Source organism: Puma concolor, chromosome A2 (genome assembly GCF_028749965.1).
Source record: "Puma concolor isolate L17-30 chromosome A2, mPumCon1.1.hap2, whole genome shotgun sequence".
NCBI classification, from domain to species: Eukaryota; Metazoa; Chordata; class Mammalia; order Carnivora; family Felidae; genus Puma; species Puma concolor.
In genome coordinates this window covers 22,698,624-22,723,663 of record NC_141668.1, presented here as the reverse complement: position 1 = coordinate 22,723,663, position 25,040 = coordinate 22,698,624, and the positions used below count along the sequence as shown (strand labels likewise).

General features: G+C 43.8%; 1 protein-coding gene and 1 long non-coding RNA gene across 16 annotated transcripts in view; one reads left to right on the top strand and one right to left on the bottom strand.

The window, feature by feature from the left end:
• The window catches only part of LOC147583057 (uncharacterized), a 219,472-nt gene extending 216,195 nt beyond the window's left edge, over positions 1-3,277 (bottom strand). For all 15 annotated transcript variants that reach the window (XR_015244904.1, XR_015244910.1, XR_015244909.1 and 12 more), the window contains exons 1-2: positions 2,921-3,277; positions 853-1,959 (exon numbers count right to left, since the gene is read on the bottom strand). This is a non-coding gene — a long non-coding RNA (uncharacterized LOC147583057). The remainder of the gene's footprint in view (positions 1-852; positions 1,960-2,920) is intronic.
• A 26-nt stretch (positions 3,278-3,303) lies between these two features.
• MKLN1 (muskelin 1) overlaps positions 3,304-25,040 on the top strand; it is a 378,677-nt gene continuing 356,940 nt past the window's right edge. Inside the window, exon 1 of the mRNA XM_086689876.1 lies at positions 3,304-3,442. The gene's annotated coding sequence lies outside the window, so the exon portion shown is untranslated. The remainder of the gene's footprint in view (positions 3,443-25,040) is intronic.

Below are 25,040 nucleotides of genomic sequence, written 5' to 3'. Positions count from 1 at the left end.
AGGGAGGGAGTGGGGCAAGCACCCCCTCGCCCCGCCCGGGAGCGCCGACCTCCCGTCCCCCAGGCCCAGAGCGATCCCAAGACAGCCTCCATCCCTCCCGGAGAAAAGGAGGAGGTAGCCCCAGGCCCGAGTGCCAGGGGTGTTTTTCCCTTTCTGAACCCAGACGCCGCGTCCTCCATAAGTACCCTCCCCCTCGCCGCCTGACTTCTAGTCGACAGCAAAGGTGGGGTAGGTGGGAGAAACCAGCGAGCGCTCTCCAGATTCGGGATGTTGGTTTCCGCGGAGTGAAGAGGTGGGATCTCGAAATGGAAACAGTCTCCCCCCTCCCTCCCCCCCCTCCTCCTCCTCCTCCTCTTCTGTTTACCTCAAGTTTGAATTTTATCTGCGCAACATTAGCTGGAATGCGGACATTGAAAACACACACACACACACACACACTCTCGCTCTCTCTCTCAACCCGGCAGCGGCTCCGGAGGAGCCATGTGGCATCAAGCCACCTCAAAGGGGAAAAAAGTGCTCTTAGCAACACAAACATGGCGAAACCGCCTCGGCATTCCCGGCCAACGCCACAACCCCTACCTTCCCTCGCCCCGCTCCCGAACATCCCGGCCGTGACCTGCCGCCCCTTCCGGGGGGAGGCCAGGGGCCCCGGGGAGTCCGAGGGTGGGACCGCCGGGCGTGCGAAAGAGGAAATAACAGTCCACAGTGGAAATGTTTCTGCTGGACCATCCGACCCGTCCGCCTCGTCAGGAGCGAGGGGACGCCCCGTTCACCTCGAGAGGGCTAAACGGGGAACAAAATTCCCACCCCAAAGTCCCGCTGGGCCGGCTCTCCCCACCCTCCACAACTTACCTTGGGGCGGAACGCACGCTGCCGCTAGAATCCCTTTCTCTTTCCTCCTTCCAGAGCCAGACGCGAGGAGGAAAATGATGCGCATGTATATTTGTAGAGCATATTCTTCTAGAATTTCCCTTTGATCGTCACGAGGAGCGATGGAGGCTCCGGAGACAGGTGCGGCGGTGGCCGAGGCTGCCGGCTAAAAGTTGTTCTCTCCGCGGTGGGCGGCGGGGTCCCCGGGCCGGGGCTGAGGACCCCGTCTCCCTGCCCCCCCTTCCCCCCCCCCCCCCCCCCCGGCGTCGCCCACTTCTCGCTGGCTGCTGCGTGCGGCTCGGCTGCAGGGGAGGTGGCGTAGTTTCTCTTCCTCCCACCTCTTCTCACTCACTTGTTTTCGTAGCCGTGGGCTCCCCTAATGCTTTCCTCTCCACAATGTTGTTTCATTATATCATGTCCATCATGTGACACCGGAGAGGCCTCTCTATGGAAACTTAAAGGGGCTCCCACGTGACTGCAGCAGCAACAACAGCAGCAGCGGCTGGAGTGGCCGCGGCCGCAGCGTTCCTACCACCACCCACCGGGAGCCCCTCGCAGCATCCCGAAGGGGCTTCTGGCGCTGCAGGAGCCCAGATAAGGGAGCCACAGCATCCGGGAGCTGTGGCGTCTGTGCGTGCGTGTAGCCTTTGCTCGTTACATAGGAAACCGAACAGAAGGAGCGTCTTCAAATCCTTTCCTACAGTCGCAAAACCCACGCTCTGCTAAAATGACATTTCGTGGCTCCTACTTGATTTTCCCCAAGAGCAATGAGTTTTCTATCAGGTCTGATTAATTTTGTACCAAGTCAAGAAGAAAAACTGGATTCGTCTCTGCGAGTTCAGCCAGCTCTTGGGTAGAACAGAAATGACAAAACAATAATAACAGAAATAGAATCAGGCATCTGAGACATAATTACCATCACCACCAGCTTTAAAGCTTTCTGGAATTACATTCCTCCGGTAACTGTTGATGATGCTTGCAGGAGGCTAAATGCAATGCAGTTTTTCTCTTCCGCAGCTATATTAGGGCTTTGTTGCTGACAACAGTAAAAACTTGTTTGTGTCAGGAAGTGAGGTACGTAGATGTGACCTGGAAGGTACAAACAAAACCAAAGTGGCAGTGTTTGCATTAGTTTTCTGACCACATTGTTTCAAATGGTGAGAAGCAGCTGGTTTGCTGTAAAATGCTAGTAGCGTGTGTTTCGGTAGGAAATAAAATCATCAGAAAAACATATGTTTCCCTTAATCATACTGTACATGCTAGACCCTCGAAATTACACGTGTGTGTATGTGTGTGTGTGTGTGTGTGTGTGTGTGTGTGTGTACGTATGTGTGTGTACGTGAGTATAGAGAGAAAGAAAAAGAGCAGGTGCATTTTTAGGATAGTTGCAGCCAATAATTTTGTCATCATTTCCAGTGCATTTAACTGAAGCATTTAACAAACACTCTGAAATACTTATTCAAATCCAGTGCTGTGTGGAAACTGTAACATCAGTTTTGAGTGCCCTCCGGATTACTGAATCACCACCCCTTTATGCGCTTATGCCTTAAATCCCAAATCTCTGCCTTAAAGTTTTTGTGGACCATGGAAATCCTGTGCTGTAAATCTGAGCTAAACAGCTACTTCTATGCTTTAGTTCATGCTGTTCCATTTATAAGGAAAACTCCCTGTTTGTACTGGCGGAATTACGAAAAACTTCTCAGGAAACTAAAGGGTGGGATGTAAGATCACCCGTTCTTTTGGCTTTGCCTCGACTCTCTCTCTCTTTCCACCTCATCAGTTTACCTCATCAGCCATGATGAATGATCTCCACAACATCCCTTCTAATGCCATAATATGTCCCCCAATTTTTACCTTCCTATGTAATGCCTAAATCCAACATCCCTTTCCCCTTTTGTGCCCTTGCCTCCCAGTTCAGCCCTCATGCTGCCTGGGTACTTAGCTCAGGCCTCCCCCAGTACTCCCTCCCGGTCCTCCCTCCCCTGCAGCTCTCCACCACCCCCCCGCCCCCCCAGCTCCGTCTCCCTTCTCAACAACTCTCCCTCCTTACCTCTCTTTGACCTCCTTTATTCTCCTTCACAGCCTGGCCCTTGACTTCTCGGCCTCTTCCTTCCCTGCAATGTCCTGCCCCTACTGGGGTCTCCTTCGCACCCTTCTCTCTGGTCCCATCCCTTCTGACGCCAAACCCCAGCACTCCTCAACGGCTCGGCCTTGTCGGCTTTAGCCTGATTTTGTTCCCATGCCCCTGGGTTGGGAAACAAGTGTGTGGTGCAAAGTGGGGGCAAGAATCCCCCTCGGCGGTGGCCCCAGCCTCGCCCCCCTCTGCCCCTCCCGAGTCCCGGTTGCGGCGCTTCCTGGGCGGATGGTTGGGACTTGCTGCAGCAGCTGCGGTTCTGCTGTGTCATGCAAGAAGGAGGCGGCGGCGGCGGCGGCCGGAGCCGGAGGGGGAGGAGGGGAGGAACCTGATCTCTCCGGTAGCGGAGGGCTGGAGGCAAACATCGAGCTCCCCCAGAGCCGCCCGGGAGCAGGGAGGGCACCGCTACCCCGAGGGGCCCTCCCCGCGGGGCAGATGGTAAGTGGGGCGGCGCAGGTGGTCGCCTTGGGAAGGGAGCGCGCAGGGAGGGGGTGGGGGGGTTAGGTGGGGAGGCGGGGAGAACTAGGAGTCACCCGGCCAAACTGAAGGAGCCCAGTGTCCAGTCGAAAAGGACCCAGGCCATAATAAGGATGACCAGCCAAACGCAGCAATAATTACCATTCTAATAACGCCCCGCAGTTGACCCAGGCTACAAAGAGGAGTTGTGCATCCCGAACCCAGGACAGAGCTAGAGCAATGATTCAGGGTTTGAAAACCACCGTCCCATCAGGCTTGGCGCTTTAGGGTACATCTGAGTAGCAGAAGTCAGCATACACCATATTTCCTATAGCCCGGCTGCGCTTTAAGGGTTGTCTTGCTTAAAACTAAGGAAGGGGATGGAAACCTGCCCGGCCTCACTTTAGCCACCAAAATAATGCTCTTGGCCAGGGGCCTCGGACAAACAGCCTCTGGTGCAATTAAACAATCAATAGGAAAAATAGCTTCATTCCCCCTCACCACCCTCCTTCCCCAAGCTCCTTCGACCAGGATAATGTAATCTGCATAAAATGGGGAAAGAAACCTCTGTGTTTTATTCCCTCCCATCCCACTTACCCACCCCCAGCCTCCGCCCCACACAAACTGCCACCCCACTACTCACCCCACTTTCAGACTGGGACTGATGTTGCATGAGGGGACTGCCCTAAACTCTCAACCATTTCCCCTCCAACAGGAGGTTCAGAAACAGGACTGAGAGCAGTGAATGTGGGGAAAGGCTGGGCACCAACGAACATCTTTTACCTGATACAATTCTCAGGACAACTTTTTTTTTTTTTTCAATTCCTTTCCATTTTGCTCCTGGAAATTTCAAAGCACTTTCTGAAATACCATTTCTTTCTTTCTTTTCTTTTTTTTTTTTTTTTTTTTAATGTCAGTCATACATTTAGAAGTAAGGGGTTGGCGGGATTAACTGAAAGGCTAATGACGGTCTCAAAAGCACATGCTGTTGCTAGGGAACCCAAGCTCATTCTGCTCCGAACCCCTAGCATGTTCAGTGGAAATCAAACTTCTCAGGGTGTTATTAAAATGAGTGGCATTCGGTTAAAGGCGTTCTTCCTTGCGTTGTAGCATCCTGGATTATTATCGATTGCCTCACACCCACATATCTTGTTTTCCTAATTTGATTTCTGTATTTGCGTCACTGCCAGGGACATGCAGACTAGACCAGTCAGGTTCACTTCCTGTTTCTCAGAACTGGTTTATATTTGGTCTCCGTGCACTCGCTGGTAAAACATTATCAAACTGAAAACTCTTGGAAAGAAATCTCTGCTGTCTGTGAAAACAAATTATCCCAATTAAATTCTAATTCCCATGGAAAACGTCATCATTTGAGGAATAAATTAGACTGCCAGTTGCCATTTGAGAAAACCATTCTTGAGATGCAAGGCTTACAAAAATCTATCACCTCTATTTCCTTTACCCAGAATCCTCATTCCTCGGCATTAGAACTAAAACAGACTCAAGTAGAGAGTAGATTTAAGTATGATATTTCTAAAATGAAGCTCAAAAAATACACATGGAAGCTGGGGAGATCATTTAGACTAAATAAGGCATGAAATTGAATGGAATCCGGGCCCTGGGAGCACAAATAAGGTTGGGTTAGCATTGGGGCGCTCAGAGAACAGAGTGTGATTACAGGGCTACCCTGCAAAATAGGAACCCGTTACTTTCTGTACTAATTGTCTCTTTTACCAATTCCCCCTGGACAAGACGGGGGAATTCTTTTTTAAGGTCCTTCCTTTTTATGACAAGAATACTACAAAGGCGATATCATAAAAATACACACTGTGTGAATAGGTGGGTTCTGGTGTGGATGATTTGTTTAGATGGAAAATAAAAGGGTGCTTAGAGGAAATATCCAGCAACTGGAAGTCAGGAAATTTGTCCCTACCCCTCCTTTAGACTGGCTGACCTTGGGCAAGCCATTCTAGGTCTCCTAGCATCGGTTTCCTCACAGAAGCTTAATGAAAGTGCTAGACTAAAGATGTCTAAGTTTCCCTCCGTTTGCAAAGTTCTGTGATTATATTGAAGTCACTACATAAAAATTTCAATTTTAGCTGGATTTTGCAATGTTAAATTTTAACACTGGAACTTGAACGCCCATCCATAGAGACCTTGGGGGAAGGGACAATGGGATGTGATTTGCTGTTGATACATTATTTTCTAGTGTCAGTTACCAGACAACCAAAATAAAACCAACCTTACTCCCGATGTACTTACTCTCTTCTTCCTTGATGGTGTTGTAGAAGCAACAGGATAAGAGGTAGAAAGGATATAAAAGTGTATGGAAAGACCTTTTGGTCATTTTGGATTTAGTTAACCCAAGTACTTTGATGAACAAAACCGTGGAGTGATGAGGAAGAGCTAAACAAGAAATAAATAGTCAACTGAATCCTCATGGCGCTAATAATCTATTTGTCTATATTTTAATTAATGGTAGGAAAAAATACACCTATCCCAGGTTTTCAAATTTTTCAGATTGAAGATGTAGCAAGAAGAAGGGTGAGATTTGTGCCACAGAGAAAAGACCTGACTCTGAAACCTAGCTCTGCCGCTTTAATTCATTCATGATTGCATGCCTGCTGTGTGCCAGGTACTGTGTTAAGCACTGGGAATACAAAGATGAAGAGCACAGCCTGTTCTAAAGGACTTATAGGGGCACCTGGGTGGCGCAGTCGGTTAAGTGTCCGACTTCGGCCAGGTCACGATCTCGCAGTCCGTGGGTTCGAGCCCCGCGTCGGGCTCTGGGCTGATGGCTCAGAGCCTGGAGCCTGTTTCCGATTCTGTGTCTCCCTCTCTCTCTGCCCCTCCCCCGTTCATGCTCTGTCTCTCTCTGTCCCAAAAATAAATTTAAAAAAACGTTGAAAAAAAAATTTAAAAAAATAAATAAATAAATAAAGGACTTATAGTGTAAAAAGGAGACAGATGAGGACACGGTTGATCACACAACAGTGAGATAACATCAACAGGGAGCTTATTAGAGGGGTACCTAACCCTGACAGAACTTACCAGAGAAGATGAGTTTGGAAGCGAGTTTGGAAGGATAAACAGAAGTATCCAGACAAGTGGGCAAGTTAAAGAGAAATGTTTTCCAGGCAGAGAACGTACTCTGTGTAGAGTCCTGGTAAAAGTTGTTGGGGTGCCTGGGTGACTCAGTCGGTTAGGCAATGACTTCAGATCAGGTCATGATCTCCTGGTTTGTGAGTTCAAGCCCTGCGTGGGGCTCTGTGCTGACAGCTCAGAGCCTGGAGCCTGCTTCCAATTCTGTGTCTCCCTCTCTCTCTGCCGCTCCCTTACTCACACTCTGTCTCTCTCACTCTCTCTCTCTCAAAAATAAATAAACATTAAAAAAAAATTTTTTTTTAAAGTTGTGCACAGAGAGTTGAAGGTGAAAGGCAGTGCCCAGCAAATAGTAGATTCTCAGTAAATGCATTGTATGAATGCTTGGCAGAGGTTCTAAAGGACATACCCAGAAAGATCAGCAAGGTCTTGTAATGGGAAAAGTCTTTTATTTCTTCCTAAGAGGTTTCAACTTATCCCAAGGCCCATGGAGAGACATTGAGGAGATCAAGGAGCACGCTGAGGGGATCAAGATTGTCCACTTTAGAAATTCTCCAGTTTGGAGAATTTATTAGTGTGATTAACACTGTGAGCAGAGAGACTACTTAGGCGGTTGTTTTAGTATTACAGGAAAGAAATGAGAAACATCAAAATATAGGGGGCAAGAATGGAAATGGAGAGAAGGGAAGGATTCGAGGACTATCAAAGACATAGAACCAACTGAATTTTATTATTGATTATATTTGCAAGATCAAGGAATAGGAGATTTATGGCTTAGGTAAATGGGAGGATCATGATACCATTTGCTAAGATGGAGACTTCAGGAAGAACAAACACTAAGTGGAGGAGGGAAGGTAAGTAGTTTGATTTTAAACATGTTGCGTTTGAAATGTCCACAAGATATCAAAGTGAAGCTATTATGTAATTGAACAGGAGAGTCTAGAACATAATTCTATTATGTAATTGAACAGGAGAGTCTAGAACCCAGGAGAGAGAGCTACACTGGGGACATCAGAATAAGTGATAGCTCATGGAAGTAGATAAAACCCCCAAAAGAAAAGGTACAGAGTAAGAGGAAAAGAGGACCTACTCCGGAACCCTAAGAAAATGCCAGCGTTTCAAAGGTGAGGCAAAGAAAAAGTAAGGAAACAAAGATACAGGGGAAGAACATCCATAAAGGTTAGAAGGACCAGAAACAAATCATTTCAGAGAACCCAAGGGAGGAAATGTCAACAGTATTAAACGCTAGAGAAAGGTCAAGAAAAATGAGGACTTGGATTTCAGAACAAGGAGGTCATTGTGTTTGGCAAGAAGGAATTTATTGGGATAGAGGGGGGATAGCAACAGATTGCATGGGATTGAGGAGAGGATGGGGGTAGAGGAAAAGGTAGAAGTGGCTGTTTGGGATAAGAAAGAGGCCAGGGCAAGTAGAGAAGGAAAATAAAGGTATTGGGAAAAGAGTGAAATCATGGTACAAAACAGATGAACATAAAGGAAGGGAAGCAAAAATAATATAAAAACAGGGAGGGGGACAAAACAGAAGAGACTCTTAAATATGGAGAACAAACAGAGGGTTACGGGAGGGGCTGTGAGGGGGGGATGGGCTGAATGGGTAAGGGGCACTAAGGAATCCACTCCCGAAATCATTGTTGCATCATATGCTAACTAACTTGGATGTAAATTTTAAAAATTAATTTAAAATTAAAAAAAAGAGTGAAATCGTGGTCTGTGAGGTAGAGGCTGCATAAAGAAATAAGGAAATAATACAGTGATACTCAGTTCTTCATTCTTGCAGCCTTCTCCTCCAAACTAAATGTCATCACCGTGCACCCGTTCCTCAAGCCAAAAAAACATGCAGCTACTTGTGGTTCTTCTCTTTTCCTCAGTTCTCATATCCAGTCCATGAAGAATGTGGGTCAACTCTACCTCCAAAACATTTCCAAAATCAGTCTCATTCCACCTCCACTGTCACCACCTGTCAAATGTCATCTTCCGGTCTCGTATAATAGCATCCTAATTGGTTTTCCTGCTTCTACTCTTATCCCTGTTCCTCACAGCTAAAGTGACATAAATCATGTCATATCACTTCTCGTCTTAGAATCCTTCCATGTCTTCTGATTGCACTTGGAATCTAATCCAGACTCCTTTGCTGGCCTGCAAAGCCTTAGGCAGCATCCCAGACTCCCTCTTCAATCTCCTCTCCCACCACTCCCTCCTGACTTCAATCGCGATGACCTTTTTTCTACTCCTTTTCCTAGAACACTCTTTTGGTCGTTCCAATCTGTTTAAATATCACCTCCTCAAAGAGGCCCTGCCTGACCACCTTGATGAAAGTATCCTTCTCTGTCCACCTTCCCAATCATCCTTTGTATTTATTTCGTAGGGGCAAAACTTTATCACTATTGGGGTTTTTGTTTATTTGTTTGTTTCTTTGTTTTTGCTTATAGCTGATAACCCCTTTGAAATGTAATGCCCGTGGAGATTCTTGGCATTTCATAGGCACTCAGAAATGTTCATAGGATGTTTATAGAAAGAGAAAGAGAGGATCAATAATTATTAGAAATTAAAGGCATGAAGGATCCGAGCCTCGTGTGGTTGAGGAATGATCCACCAGTGATGATGGATTACTATGCTTTTAAGATTCCAGAAGTCGACAACTTTCTAGCTGTGTGATCCTGGACATTCACAGTCTCTGGACTTCACTTTGTGGTTTATAATAACACGTGCCTCACAGGGCTGTTAGTAAAATTAAATGAAGTAAAACAGGTATGCATGTAAGACTGTCTTGTCCAGCTATTTTCAGGAAGTCAGGGCTTCTGCAAATCAATTCATGACCTCTACATGTGAGCTCTTCATATGCGCTCCCCATAATGGACCTTATACTCCACCAATTACTTATTATTAAAAAAAAAATTGGCTGAAGTGTGGCTTTTAAAAAACACTAGGATACCTGAAAGAACGTAGAAATCAGATTATTTACGAAGAACTCAAAGCACTCCTATCAATCAATAAGAAAATATCTTTGGATGTTGGAAAACTGGGTAAAAAGATGACAAATCAAGGAATGTTCTCCCTTAACAAGAGGTATGCAAATTCTAACTGCAGTGAGGTGTATTTTTTACATATCAGGCTGACACAAATCAAAATGTTTAATAGTATACTTGGCCAGGATTGGAAGCAGGCACTCGTTTACACGGTCAGTAGGAATAAAAGTTAGTACCATGTCTGTGGAGAGCCACCTGGCAGTATTTATCAAATTCTTAAATGTACAAAGCCTTTGACCTAGATATTCCACTTTTCTGTATTTGTCCACATACATACCTTGTGCTCACACATACCTTGAAGGATATCTCTTGTAGGATCTTCACTGGAGCATTAATTACCATAGTTAAAGACTGGAAATTGCTTACATGTCCATCGACAGAGAAGCGGTTAAGGAGGGGCTCCTGGGTGGCTCAGTTGGTCGAACATCCAACTCTTGATTTCAGCTCATATCATGATCTCAGGGTCATGGGATTGAGCCCCATGTCGGGTTCCATGCTCTTCCTCTTCCTCTGCCCCTTACCCCCTTCCCCTGCTCTCTCTCTCTCTCTCTCTCTCTCTCTCCTCAAATAAATAAATAGATAAATAAATAAGAGAGAAAAGTGGTTAAGTAAATCATGGTACAGTATATAAGTGAGTGGTAGGTAGCTGTTAAAAATTGTGAGGTAGTTCTAGGTAGACTGATGTCAAAAGATCATATATATATGTATATATATGATGTATGTATTTTTTTTTTTTTTGCCTGAAAGGCATTATCTGTGAGAAGATAAAATACAGCAGGACAAGAGCAGATGTGGAGAGACCAGCTGGGGATATATTATTTCAGATTCATGTGAGACATGATGGTTTCTCAGACTATAGTGGCAACATTCACAGGAAGAAAAATGACCAGAGTCGAGAGTTATTTTAAAGAATTTGATGATTGAAAGGAAATGGGGGGGGGTTGTGGGGAGGGAGGTAGTGTCTTTCCAAGATCTGGTGCATGAGCAGAGGTGTCATTTTCCAAGATAGAAAGGAAACACAAGAATCTTGGGGTGGTAACAAAATTATAGGGGAAGACCAAAGTTCTGTGTGAGTACAGATGTCTACTGCAGACTTGTGATATGGGTCCAAAGCTCAGAAGAGCTGCTAGGGTTGGATTTATAAATTGGGGAGAAGACTGACTAAGGGTGGTAGATAGAATTAAAAAAAATAGACCCAGGACTAAATTCTGGTCATTTAAAGATTGGACACAAAGAAAGAGATGGCAATAGAGATTGAAAATCAGAAACCAGAAAAATAAAACCAGGAGACTATGGGACCAAAGAAACTAAGAGAATAATATGTTAAGGGGGATCAACTCATATTAAATGCTGCCAAAAGGTCCAGAAAGATCACTCTCCCTTGTTTCTCTCATAAATCCTTGTCCTGTGCCTCACACATAATAAATGACCAATAAACTTTTGTTACATTGAAAAAAGAGAGAGACAAGGTTACAGGAAGAGAGAGAAAAAGGCAGAGATACGGAAAGATAATAGAATGTATCCTTGGGTCTCAAAAATTAAATAAATAAGACATATTCCCTTAAACATTACTGCAAACCAAACTTGATCTCAGAAAAAATAAGGAAGTTCTCTTCCCTTGGTTTTGCTCTTGAGCCATCACATCGATTGAGCTCTCAGAGTGCCATGTTGTTGTGATGTTAAGTGCCTCCTAAAAACATTCTGATAAGTAATATTCACCTGTGTCTGGTCATTCTGAGTCATTTTTGTCTTTATTTAGGTCCTGGGTGATGACAAAAAGAGCAATTTGCTTTTCCTCGTCTATCTGACCCCATCATACCACCTTGAATCAGTTGATGGAGTCTGGAGAATCCATTTCGGTGCCACTACAGTTCTGTAACACACTGTAACCACTCACAAGGATACCCAGCCCCAGTTTTCCATCAAAGAGAAAGATGACTTTTAGCAGGAAGAGATATATCACCTCTTAGAGAAACCACCAGCTTCTCGGTCTGTTACCATTCCTACAGAAAGGTGCTACCGTTGTCAAGAGAGGCTGTAGGGCTACCAAAGGAGATTGACCTTATCCTGAGAACATGGAAACCTTCTACATAGCAAAAGAGATGTCATCACCTTTCAGTCTAGTGTCCTTGAGTTAGAAACTGAAATAATAGGTGTAGTTTAAACAATATTTAAAATGTTATGACATCCTGTATTATTCAGTTAGACCAAGGGTTAGCAAACTTTTTCTGTAAAGGGCCAGATGGGAAATCTTTTAGGCTTTGTGGGCCATACAGTCTCTGTCCCAACTACTCAAGTCTGCCACTGTAGTGTGAAACCAGTCACAGACAATACGTAAGTGAACGAGGATGGCTGTATTCCAATTAAACTTTATTTGTGGACCCTGAGGTTTGCATTTCATATAACTGTCACGTGTTACAAAATATCATCTTTTTAAAAAGTCTTTCTCAGCTACTTAAAACCGGGAAAACCATTCGTAGCTCACAGGCTACACAAAAACAAGGGGTGTGCTGGATTTGGCTTAGGGACAGTAGTCTGGCAACCTTGGATTTGGAGAAATATGAAAATCATGTCACAAGCAAGATTTTCAGATTCAGACTTCTGAAGACGATAATCCGTTTTTTGTATACCCCTTTATTTTAACGTCTCAAATTTATTTGAACATACAAACACATTTGCCCACGTCTGATTTCTTTGGGAATAACACATGTCTCCCTAGTTCAGTATTGATTTAAGACTTTGCCCCTCCTCTTCCTTGTAATGAACAAATGTGTACGGATGTGGTATTTTGGTAAAGCAAACTGATGAAGTCTTGCTACTTGACTCTGAATACCCAAACAAGAGAGGACATGGTAGTTCTAATCATGTTTTTAAACTGCATTAATTCATTCAGTAAGTACTTATTAATGATCTGCTTCTTAGATAGTGCAGTACGGAGCGTTACGGAATTTGAGATAAAAGAAGATAGATGGATCAGGTAGATGGGTAGATACTTAGGAAGACGAAAAATCTAGTAGCTAATAGGTGTCAATGAGAATTGTTTGGATGTATCATGGGACAAATGTAGCCACTTTAGCAACACATAGACACGTCGTTAGACAAAACTAAGTTTAAATCCAAGCCCCTTTGTGTCCCAGATGTGTGACCTTGGGCTGATTACATAAACCATATAAGCCTCAGTTTCCTCTTTTTTAAGAGAGAGATAGTAATACCTACCTTTCAAGGATGTCATGGGGATTAAATAAACTCGTGTATGTAAATCAGCTAGTGTGGTACCTGGTAGGTGGTAAATAATCAGTAAATAGTAGCTGTAGTTGTATTCCACCAACATGAAGCTATACAATTTGCTCGAAAGAAGCACACAATCGGAGGCAAAGCAGAGTAACCGTGTGAGTTAAAAACTTCTGAACACAAATAGAAACCCACAAGCCTGAGGGTTAATGCCTGGTAGAGAAGATTTGGGTGAAAATAAAAGCAGAAGTGACATTGTCACTGGAGCATACAGTAAAGCACCTGGCCGGTTGTCTTTGCCTTTCCTGGTGACCAGTGCTGGATTGTCTAAGGAGCTCCACCTTAGAGGGGGGTCTAGCTCCCTGATCTCCCGATACTTAAACACCATTCTGACTGGGGACAAAGCGTGTCACCCATATCAGCCCCAGCATCGTGCTTTCTTCCAGTCTGGTCACCTGTGAGCCTCAGTCAGACACAGCTGTAGATTGCTCCTATCCTGCCTTCCATTCCTGCGTTTATCCATTTGGGGGCTTCCACCTTGACCTCCACACCTTCAGTCTCTGGTCATTTTGCCTTGCATCCTGGTCTTCCTGTAGATTTGGGACCCCTTCCTGAATCCTGCCCTTCTTTACCACGACACTGACATTATTAGTGTATCTCTTCCCTAGAGATGCCCACACCCCTGCTTGTGATCTCCTTAAACTATGGTACACATTGGCCTTGCCCTTCATGCTGGACTGCCTAGTATTAATAGCTTCTTGAACTTTACCTTGGTAAGAGACACCAGGCTTGAGGAGCCTAGCTGCCCTAATCCAAGCCAGCTTCTGTATTCGCAGCCCATGCCCCGGGGAGTACTCCCCACCCCAGTCTTGGCTTATACTCTCTCTCCACTGGCCGTGCGTTGTCAAGCCTTGCGATCCTGTTATGGCAACATTAATAATGCTTTCCCAATACAAATGACACACTTATTGGCAGAGGGGCATGATACAGGGGTAATGAAGGACTTCAACATCCACTGACAAGCTCATTCTGGTGAAAAGAGTATCAAATAAAGTTGGCATGACTTAAATCTAAATTACTTAGAAGAGGTACTATTCTATGCTTAATTCTCACCACCTAAGAAGAATGCGTTGGTGAAGTAGAAGTGACATGCAACTTAAAATAAGTGACCACAGCATCCTTGAACTTGTAATAGCCAGCGAAGGCAATTCTGCACTTGCTAACCTGACACAAAGAAGACTTGAGCAAGTTAAGGGAAAAGATAGGCACAAGGCTCGGTCTGGCCAGGAACTAGGAAAGAAGGTGAAAGAGGAGTAAAATGACTTGCAATTTAAATTTCGGGGCGTCTGGGTGGTTCAGTTGGTTAAGTGTCTGACTTCAGGTCATGATCTCACGATTCATGAGTTCGAGCCCCGTGTCAGGCTCTGTGCTGACAGCTCAGAGCCTGGAGCCTACTTCGGATTCTGTGTCTCCCTCGCTCTCTGCCCCTCCCCCACTCATGCTTGCTCTTGCGCGCGCGCTCTCTCTCTCTCTCTCTCTCTCTCAAAAACAAACATTAAAAATTTTTTAAAAAGAAATTTAAATTTTTATACAACAGGTGATTTCAATGAAGGAAAGGGAGCATGTGAGAAAGATCAACGTGGGCTGAGTCTGTTAAGTGCCCGACTCTTGATTTCGGCTCAGGTCATGCGTGACCTCACAGTTGGTGGGACAGAGCCCCACATCGGGCTCAACGCTGGCAGCCCTGAGCCTGTTCGGTATCCTCTCTCTCCCTCTGTCTCTGCCCCTCCCCCATTTGCACTCTCCCTCTCTCGCTCTCAAAGTAAATACAATTTATTTAAAAAATAAGTGACAAATAAATACGATCAATGTGGCTGCTCCAGAAGTGTTCCGATAAGCTCATATGTTTAAAGGACACGTACAGAAAGCAGGAGTAGGGCCTTGTTCCAAGGAAGGGCTCAGGTCTGTGAAGAGAATGCAAGAGAGCTAATGTCCAGAGACAACTAGGATCTGGAAATGGTACTGAAGACAGTTAATGGGTTTTTGTTTGTTTTTTGCTTATGTTTATAATAAGAATAATAATGAAGACAGGATAGTGCTGTTGAATGTGGAACACCATCTAATACTGATATTTGAAAAACACAGTCATTCAACTACAGCATTTCCTAGATTATAAGGTACAAACTTTCTCCTCTCACATCTTTTATATTTGAAGCAGCAGAATTTATCTTCAGTATATATGTTTAATGTGGTAGTGTTTTGGAGGAGGGTTCTAAAAACAGTAATTAAATGGTGGTACATCAGCCAATAAATTGGTCTTCAAATTTCTTTTTTTTTTTAATGGTTATTTATTTATTTGAGAGAGAGAGAGAGAGAGAGGGCATGCATGCACACAGGGTAGGGGCAGAAAGAGGGAGAGAGAGAATCCCAAGCAGTCTCTGCACTCGGCATTCAGCATGGAGCTTGACGTGGGGCTTGATCTCAGAACCGCAAGATCATGACCTGAACTGATACCAAGAGCTGATACCTGAACTGATACCAACTTAACCCACCGAGCCACCCAGGTGCCCGAGAATAGAATTTCTAAAATGGCGGTTTGTTCACGTAGCTCTGCTGGGATCAATCACGTTCAGCAGATGAAGGGTCCACTTTGTGCCCTGGCAGGGGCAATGCTGCCGGTGGCCGCCAAAGGTAGGAGAGATCAGAAAGCAGTTTAGAGGCCCCATTCAAAAGTGTTTCGCCCTATGGAGGGGAGCAGAGGAGGGCTGATAAGCACTAATGTAGAATAGAAGTGTCGAAAATATTAGAGACGGGACTGAGACAAGAGAGGAAAACCATGGTCAAAACATCTAAGAAGGAGTAAAAAGAGCTATTGCTGGCCCACAGAGGCTTAGTCAATTTATAGGCATGTCACAGAGGGGGAAGGGATGACGTCTTAGCTCGAGCTGCCATAATAAATACCATAGCCTGGGTGACTTAAACAAAAAAACATTTATTTCTCACAGTTCTGGAGGTAAGAAGTCCAAGATCAAGGCACCAGCAGCTCTGGTGTCTGGTAAGAGGCATTCCCTAGTTTGCAGATAACCATCTTCTTGTGTATCTGTACACACATAGAAAGAGAGAGATCATCTCTTTTGTGTCTTTTCTTATAAGAGCACGAATCCCATCCATGGGGTGGGATGGAGGACGGCTTGTCTTGGGCAGGACATTTTGAACTGTGCCTGGCTCATAGTTGTGGGCACTGCTGTGTCTTACATTCTGAATCACTGCTGTGATCAGCGTAGAGCCTCGGTGCTCCAGGGTCCAACATAGAAAATGTTTAGATCAAGATATAGATCTGGGGTCTCAAACTAGGAAAAGACATTGCAAAGTGATATCAATAAAACCCTGAATTAAAAAAAAAAAAAAAAAAGGCAAAGAATAGTGCAAATGAATAACCAGAGAACAAAATGACCATAAAACAATGGTTTTACCAGAATAAATACAGGGGAGAGTGGAGGATGTGGTCTATTTCCACCCGGTCTATGGAATCCATATTAAAGAAGAATTTCATAGAACCTGTAGATCATTTGGCCATGAAGAAAATTGTTCCAACCATACATGATTAGACCTTTACAAAGTGTGATGTACCCAGATGGTCCCTATGCAGCTTGAATGTAAAGAGTTTAGCACTTGAGGAAGGGACCATGTTTTTTCATGATTTTTAATTCTTAGTGTCTACCATATTAATAGTGATGAAACAAATGAGTTTTTTTTTATTTTTTTTAATGTTTATTTATTTTTGAGACACAGAGAGACAGAGCATGAACGGGGGAGGGGCAGAGAGAGAGGGAGACACAGAATCGGAAGCAGGCTCCAGGCTCTGAGCCATCAGCCCAGAGCCCGACGGGGGGCTCAAACTCACAGACCACGAGATCGTGACCTGAGCTGAAGTCAGACGCTTAACCGACTGAGCCACCCAGGCGCTCCAACAAATGAGTTTTTAAATGGCAGAGAATTTCTCATTTTCTTTTTTTTAAATTTTTAATTAATTTATTTTGAGAGAGAGCACAAGCAGGGGAAGACAGAGAGAGAGGGGTAGGTAGAGAGAGAGAGAGAAAGAATCTCAAGCAGGCTCTGCACTGTCCTCGCGGAGCCCGATGCAGGGCTCGAACCCACAAACCGTGAGACCATGACCTGAGCCAAAACCAAGAGTCGGCGGCATTAACCAACTAAGCCACCCAGGTGCCCCAAGAATTTCTCATTGCCTATTAAAAACAATAATCTTGATATTCAAAAATATAGTCCTTACCTTACTTTCCTTCTGAAATGCATTTCCCTTTCCCAGCTGCTGCTTCCTTTGGGACATCCGTGTAGCCCTGGGAAAGCTGACTCTCCCTTTATCTCGGGGAGGTAGAGCATGTGTTCCAGACTAAGCCAATCAATGAATTTCATTTTCTTGGCCACAGTGACTACTTCAGGTATGGGTATGTGACCTAAGTCGGTCCACTGAAAGAGAAGGTTAGGATTCGTGCTGGAAATGCCAGAACGAAGATAATTTTCTTCAGGAGTTGGATGCACGAGATTTTAACTCTGGGAGTTCTTGTCCACCATCTTGGAGCCTCAAGGGGAGGGTCTGTTGAGAATGGAGCTATCACCAGGGATTAAAGCACATAAATGAAAGGGAGTGTTCAGGTACTCTTCACATTGTGTAAACCACATGGGAATCATGACCCTGAAGCCTTTGAATTTTTCACTTACAGGAGCCAGTAAATATTTTTTTTGTTTAAGCCAATAAATATTTTTTTTTGTTTAAGCCAATTTGAGTTAAATTTGCTGTTTCTTGAAACCAAAGCATTTTTTTTTATTCAAAAGAATGAATAAACATGACTAAGAAGGAATGGAATGCATTTCAGATGGGTTAAAACGTTAAATGTGAAAAATGGCCATATAAAAGAAGTTAATAGTGTTGAAAAGATGTGGTATTAGCACATCTTGGTCTTAACATGTTAAAGGCCTTCATGGGTAAAGAAGTAAAGGCTTATAGTTTATAAAAGAAAGATATTTATAGATTTGACTACTTACAACACTTAAATTTATGTAGATACAACAGTACCACAAACAAAATTAACAGATAAATGAGAGATTCTAGAACTTTGCAATTATATATGACAAATATATATATAAATATATATATAAACATATATATAAAAATATATATAAACATATATAAAATATATATTTATATATATATAATATATATAAATATATACATGACAAAGAGTAGTATCTTTAATATATAAAGTGCTCTTGCAAACTTATAAGAAGACTACCTCTCGAAAAAAAATGGGTAAAGAACATGAAAAGGCAAAAAAAAAAAATTCAGTTGGTCAATTAAAATGAAAACAGTCCAGGGGCACCTGGGTGGCTCAGTGGGTTAAGCATCTGACTCTTGATTTCAGCTCACGTCATGGTCTCAAAGTTTGTGAGATCAAGCCCCACATCAGGCTCTGTGCTGACAGCTAGGAGCCTGCTTGGGATTCTCTGTCTCCCTCTCTCTGCCCCTCACCCCACTCACGCAGGTGCACGCGTGTACTCTCTCTCTCTCAAAATAAATAAACTTAAAAAAAAAATAAAAGGAAAGCAGTCCAATCTCACTAATAATTAGAGAGACACTGATCAAGGTAAAACCAGATGTCTTTACGACTAGCAAATTGTCGAGTACTTTAAAATGGTACGTTGAGTGGCTAAAGATACAGGGAAATAAGCACCATCATACAATATTGGGCATGAAAATTGGTTCAAGCATTCTGTTGGTTCAAATTGGTTCAGCAATTCGGCATTGTGTATAAGAAACTAACATATGCAAACCATTTAACACAGTCATTTCACTTAAGAGTTTAAATACATTATTTACCTGGAGGTTTCTAAGTGGGTAATGAGAACTCTACCACTTAGCATGTGCAAGTTCTGTGCAAAAGTACTTTCCATCTACTATCTCAGTTGATCTTCCCCAACACCCAGAAACACAAGCACTAACATCATCCCCATTTTACAGATGAGGAAAACAAAGCTCAGGATGGTTAATGAATATGCTTCTGATTAGACAACAAGTCAGTAGTGGAGCTGGGATTCGGTCACAGAAAGTCTGGTCTCAGCGCCCTCATGCCCCACTGTTAGACTAAAGTATTCTTTTGGTCCTGGGCTCCTCCCTGTTCTGCTCAACTTACTTTTTTCTTTTAAGAGGAAGATTTAATTTAAAAAAATAAGATAACTATGGGGTAGCTGGATGGCTCCCCCATCCAGTTAGTTGAACATTTGACTTTTTTTTTTTTTTAATTTTTTTTTCAACGTTTATTTATTTTTGGGACAGAGAGAGACAGAGCATGAACGGGGGAGGGGCAGAGAGAGAGGGAGACACAGAATCGGAAACAGGCTCCAGGCTCTGAGCCATCAGCCCAGAGCCCGACGCGGGGCTCGAACTCCCGGACCGCGAGATCGTGACCTGGCTGAAGTCGGACGCTTAACCGACTGCGCCACCCAGGCGCCCCGAACATTTGACTTTTGATCTCAGCTCATGTCTTGATCTCAGGGTCATGAGTTCAAGCCCCACATTGGACTTTGTGCTGGGCATGAAGCCTACTTAAAAACAAACAAACAAATAATAAAAACAAACAAAAAAATAAATAATTAAACAAAATAAAAGGAAGATTTCTTAGTCTTGAGTTACAACTTAAAAGGCATAGTTCTGCTAAGAACACAAAGCTGAGAAAATGGAAGAGAAAGAAGGTGAGAAAACCAACGTTTATGGAGCCCTCATGATATATTAGGTACTGTACTGCCTCTTGTAAGCCTCTTCTTGCAAAGAACCACTTTGCAATGTAGTTATGATTATCCCTATTTTCACTGATAAGTTGAGCCAGAGCGAGCATGACATGACCAAGGTCACTGAGCTACCTAACAAAACCAGAATTCAAATTTACACCCGCCTGACTCCTAAGCCCTTGCTCTTTTTATTACTGGCTAATAAAAACAAAGCGTAAGGGGCGCCTGAGTGGCTCAGTCAGTTAAGCGTCCAACTTTGGCTCAGGTCATGATCTCACTGTTCATGAGCTCGAGTCCCACATCAGGCTCTGTGCTGACAGCTCAGAGCCTGGAGCCTGCTTTGGATTCTGTGTTTCCATCTCTCTCTCTGCCCCTCTCCCACTTGCACTGTCTGTCTATCTCTCTCTCAAAAATAAAGAAACATTAACATATATATATATATAGAGAGAGAGAGAGATACATATATATATATATATACATATATATATAAACACACGAATACATATATATATAAACACACGAAATGGAAAAATATAGTATTTAGTGGGAAACAAACTTCTGCAATTGGCTTTAAAAAGTCAACTGTATAAATACAAGAATTATGAGACCTATTTTATTAACATTTCAGGTGCAAAAGATCTCAGGATGTGGGTTGATTGTGAAGTACTATGAGTAAGTATTGGTACTATCAGAATACTGATACAGTCTCAGATGGCATTAACAGAAAACCCATGTCCTGGGAAGGTGCAAGAATGTTCCAGCTGGTTTGTACACTGCTTATACCAGATAAGAGAAATTGAGATTCATTCTGGGAGCCACATTTTAAGGCTTTTTTATTACATTTATTTATTTTTGATAGACAGAGAGAGACAGAGCAGAGGTGGGGGAGGGGCAGAGAGAGGAGACACAGAATCAGAAGCAGGCTCCAGGCTCCGAGCTGTCAGCACAGAGCCCAACGCGGGGCTCGAACTCACAAACCGTGAGATCGTGACCTGAGCCGAAGTCGGACGCTTAACCGACTGAGCCACTCAGGTGCCCCGCTGGGAGCCACATTTTAAAAAGGACAGACAGCAATGGATGTCTAGAGGAGAGCTGCTAGCTGGTAACAAAATACATACATACACCTATGCAAGTATGCATACGTAAAGACTGGATTATTTCACAAAAGTTCAATGAGAATACCCAGAAGGTAGCTGAAAACCACCCTCGATGAGAGGAAGAGATACTTCTTATATTGTGTGTGGCTCCAGAAGGGAGCTGTGGCTGGAAGGAGGCAGATTTGGGCCAGTTAATAAAAATTAAAACATGACCATACCTTGCATATGTTTTTAGGCACTAAAATGCCAAGTGCAGTGCTTTAGACACAGCAGGCACTCCATATATGTACTGAACTCTATGGAATGTTCAGTTGCTCAAAAACTCAACAAGTTTGCCTTGTGGGATAGTAATATGTGGGTGGAAGCCGGCTGGCAACCTTTTGTAATAAAGACGACCATCCCGTAAAAAGAAATCCCTATACGTTGCCCAACTCCACCCTTTTCCCAGCCATTACCTGCTTCCCTCCCAGCCAACTTCAAAGAGGAGTCTTCACTCTATCCATTCCAGCCTGACTTCTAATTCTCTAGAATATGTGCTCGTGAGATCTAATCACCAAATATAATGGTATCAGTCATCCTACCCCAGGGAGAACTCTTGGTTATTTCCTCTCGGAAGGGCTCCCCCCCCCCCCCCCCCGCCGTTGCTTGTGGACCTCCTCCATCCCATACACAAGCTCCCTTTCTGTTCCTCCTCAGCCCCCTCCTCCCCTGACAACTGTCTGCATACTTTCCTTTGGCATTCTTTTCCCCATGCACCCCACCCCCCACCCCAGGATATCCCATCCATTCTGAGGACTTAGCTACCATTGGGCACTGCTTTCTGAACCTACACACTCAGTCTAAACCTCTTTCCTGATCTGCAGACCTTTGCATTTCGCCACTGGTAACCCACCGTTACCGTAAATCTAATATGCTACTCATGACCCCCACCACGCCTGCTCTCCTTCCCCCTTTTAGCTTAGTTACTGTCATTGCACTTCAACCTTGGTCTCTCTCCCCTGCTCCCAAACTCCTATGTAATCAATAACCATGTCCTCAACGCTACTTCTAAATCTCCCTTGGATTTGTCACTACTTTTCATTCCACTGCTGCTATGGTGATTCAGACCTTAATCCCTTTCTTAGACTATTACAGGGGCCTTCTAATTGGCTTTCCAGGCTCCAGTCTCCCCTTCTTCTAGTGTGGCCTTCATCTTGCCAGCTAAAGTCTTATTTATTTTTTAATATGAATGATCACATCTCTACCCTATTTAAGAACCTCTGATAATTATTTATTGTCTTCAGCATAAAGTCCAAATTCCTTACCTGTAAATCAAGGTTCTTCTTGATATGGCTACAACCTACCTTATGACAGACACTTTCAACTCACACCAGACTTCCCTCTTTTCTCTGACCACAGTTTGCCTTTTCACAACTTTGTACCCCTTTTCATCCTATTCCCATAGGGAAAATACCTCTCCTCTCCCCTGGACAGGAACAACTTATCTCCTCCTTCAGTGCCTAACCCAAACTTTAGCATCTCTAGAAAAAACAAAGAAACAAACAAACAAAACACTTTTTAACTTGCAAGTCAGACATCAGGGCACAAGACATGATATTTATTTTTTTTTTAAGTTTTTAAAATTTATTTATTTTGAGAGAGCAACAGAGAGAGTCAGCAGGAGAAGGGCAGAGGGACAGAGAGAGAGAGAGAGAGAGAGAGAGAATCCCACGCAGCGCAGAGCCTGACTTCGGGCTCCATCCCACAAACCGTGAGATTATAACCTGAGCCGAAATCAAGAGTCAGGCACTCAACTGACTGAGCCACCCAGGCACCCCACGATATGGTGTTTAAAACAAGGGTGCCTGGCTGACTCAGTGAAGCATGAGACTCCTGATCTCGGGGTTGTGAGTTAGAGCCCCACGTTGGGTGTGGAGATCACTTAAAAATAAAATCTAAAATAAAATAAAATAAAATAAAATAAAATAAAATAAAATAAAATAAAGCAATGGACTGGCTGGGTAATTGTAGAGAACCAAGCCCAAGGGGGCTTCCAGCATTCAGAAATGAGGAAGGACCCAGCGAAAGAGAATGAGAAGGAATACACAATGAGGTAGGAGGAAAGCCAGTGTGGGTATGAAGCCAAGTAAAGAAAATGTTTCAACAAGGGAGTGATCATCAGTGCCAAGAAGTTGCTGAGAGGAAAGTAAGGTGAGGATGGACAATTGACCCTTAAATTGGACAACATAGAGGTCATTGTGACCTTCACGTGTGTGTTTTCAGTGGAGTAATGGGGAACAGAAGGCTGATTGAACTGGCTTCAAGAGATAGCCAGAAACGAGGAAGTAGATGTTTGTTGAATGGGTGACGTGTTGGATGAATGAAGAAATGATGTCTTAGAGAGGATTCCATAATTGGTCGGGAACCAAAATAGAGGAGTTATTTTGAACTTAGAGTCTCTGAAAAGTTTCCAAATAGAAACAAGGATGCGATTTCATGATGCAAAGCTTTTCTTAAGTGACAAGGGAATTCAGAGTAGGACTAACCGAGCAGTAGGGTTATTTTAGGGAAGGTTCTGTGTGAGTTCTGTAGTGATCACATTTTATCTACTGCTGACCCAGTTCATAAGGACCTTCATGCAGGACTCCTCAGAGGCTTCAGGGAAGAGCTGTCCTTGCAGACCCTAGGTGTATATTCAGAGACTCTTTCCAAATGCCTCTTGCTAGTGTGTGGGTTTGCTGTAAGAAGCCTGTAAAGTTGGTTCTCACTCCTTTGGATGCTGGGCAGTACCACATCTGAATGATTGGGAACAGATGAACAGGAAAAGCCTGACCCCTCCAACACAGTACATTAGAAAATGCTGTATTTGGGAATATTTCTATAGAAATTTCTTATACTGAAATACTAATGGAATGGGCTATGTGACCACTGATATTTGAGGAAGAAGTAGGCTGCTCTTACCTGCCACCCCCTGGAGTATAATCGTAAGGAAGTATGGAGACTACAGACTTTGGGTAGACCAGACCCGAGCTTTGATGTCGTGACGTTACTCAGTGTCTTAAAAGGCACTTTGGTATAGATCCCATGTAGAATGTGGTTTTACTTACATGACTAAGGACAAACAACCCTAGGGGCCATATATTTTCCTTTACAGAATTGTCTATGGTGAAGTCCAGGGCTTGGATTGTGACATAGAACTCACCACAGAATATCTGAGGAACTTCCTGTCCTACCTTGTTCCCCGTCGTTTGCCAGATGCATAGAGTGCTCCTGTTGGTCTTTACTTTTGTGCATTCTGTGCCTTCTACCTGGAATACCCCAATCCCTTCTTCCTGACATGCTGAGATCTAGGAGAACCTTCTGTCAGAAGCCTTCCTCATCCTCTCACACACAGACCGATTCCTTCTCTGTGCTCCCCAGACCATTCTCATCTGTCATTCCATCACCACACCTACCACACTGAACTACAGTTGTTTACTCCTCTGGCTCCCTCATTGGGCTCTGAGTCTCCTGAAGTCAGCAATTTTGTCTTCTTCCTATTTTCATTCTGTGCATCTAGAATAGCGCTTGTACGTTTTGGGCACATGATCACTGTTTTGAATGGATGTGTGAAGGCTTGAGAGCATTAATGAGAGAACGAGTGAATGGATGCATAAAAAGATCAGAAAAATGTGATCCCCCAAAAGGTTGCTAATACAAGCATAAAAATGTCAGTGACTTCACATATATGCAGAATTTGTGCATGTGAAGGTACGTGCCAAATCCAGCTGAGACGAGAAGATCATTACAGCATAATGCATATAAGGAAGAGCTAGTACAATCGACTAGTAATATGTGTAGCACAAGTTGGTGAGAAGCGTGCTGATTGAAGTCAGAGTTGGGTAGTAAAGAATTGATTGGTTTCGATCTAGATTTGAGAGAGAGATTTGATCTGTAGGACACCTGAACATTTTGGTGTTTGTTATTTTTTTTTAACGTTTATTTACTTTTGAGACAGAGAGAGACAGAGCATGAACGGGGGAGGGTCAGAGAGGGAGCGAGGCACAGAATCCGAAGCGGGCTCCAGGCTCTGAGCTGTCAGCACAGGGCCCGACACGGGGCTCGAACGCACGGGCTGCGAGATCATGACCTGAGCCGAAGTCGGACGCCCAACCGACTGAGCCACCCTGGCGCCCCTGGTGTTTGTTATTTTTTTTAATCAAGCTGTTTTTCATCTTAAAATGTGAGGGCAAGGTATACCTTAATAAACATGTTTATCTGAAGCATGGCTTCATTGTAGAAAGAAAGAAAAGAAAAGAAAGAAAGAAAATGGAAAGAAAGAAA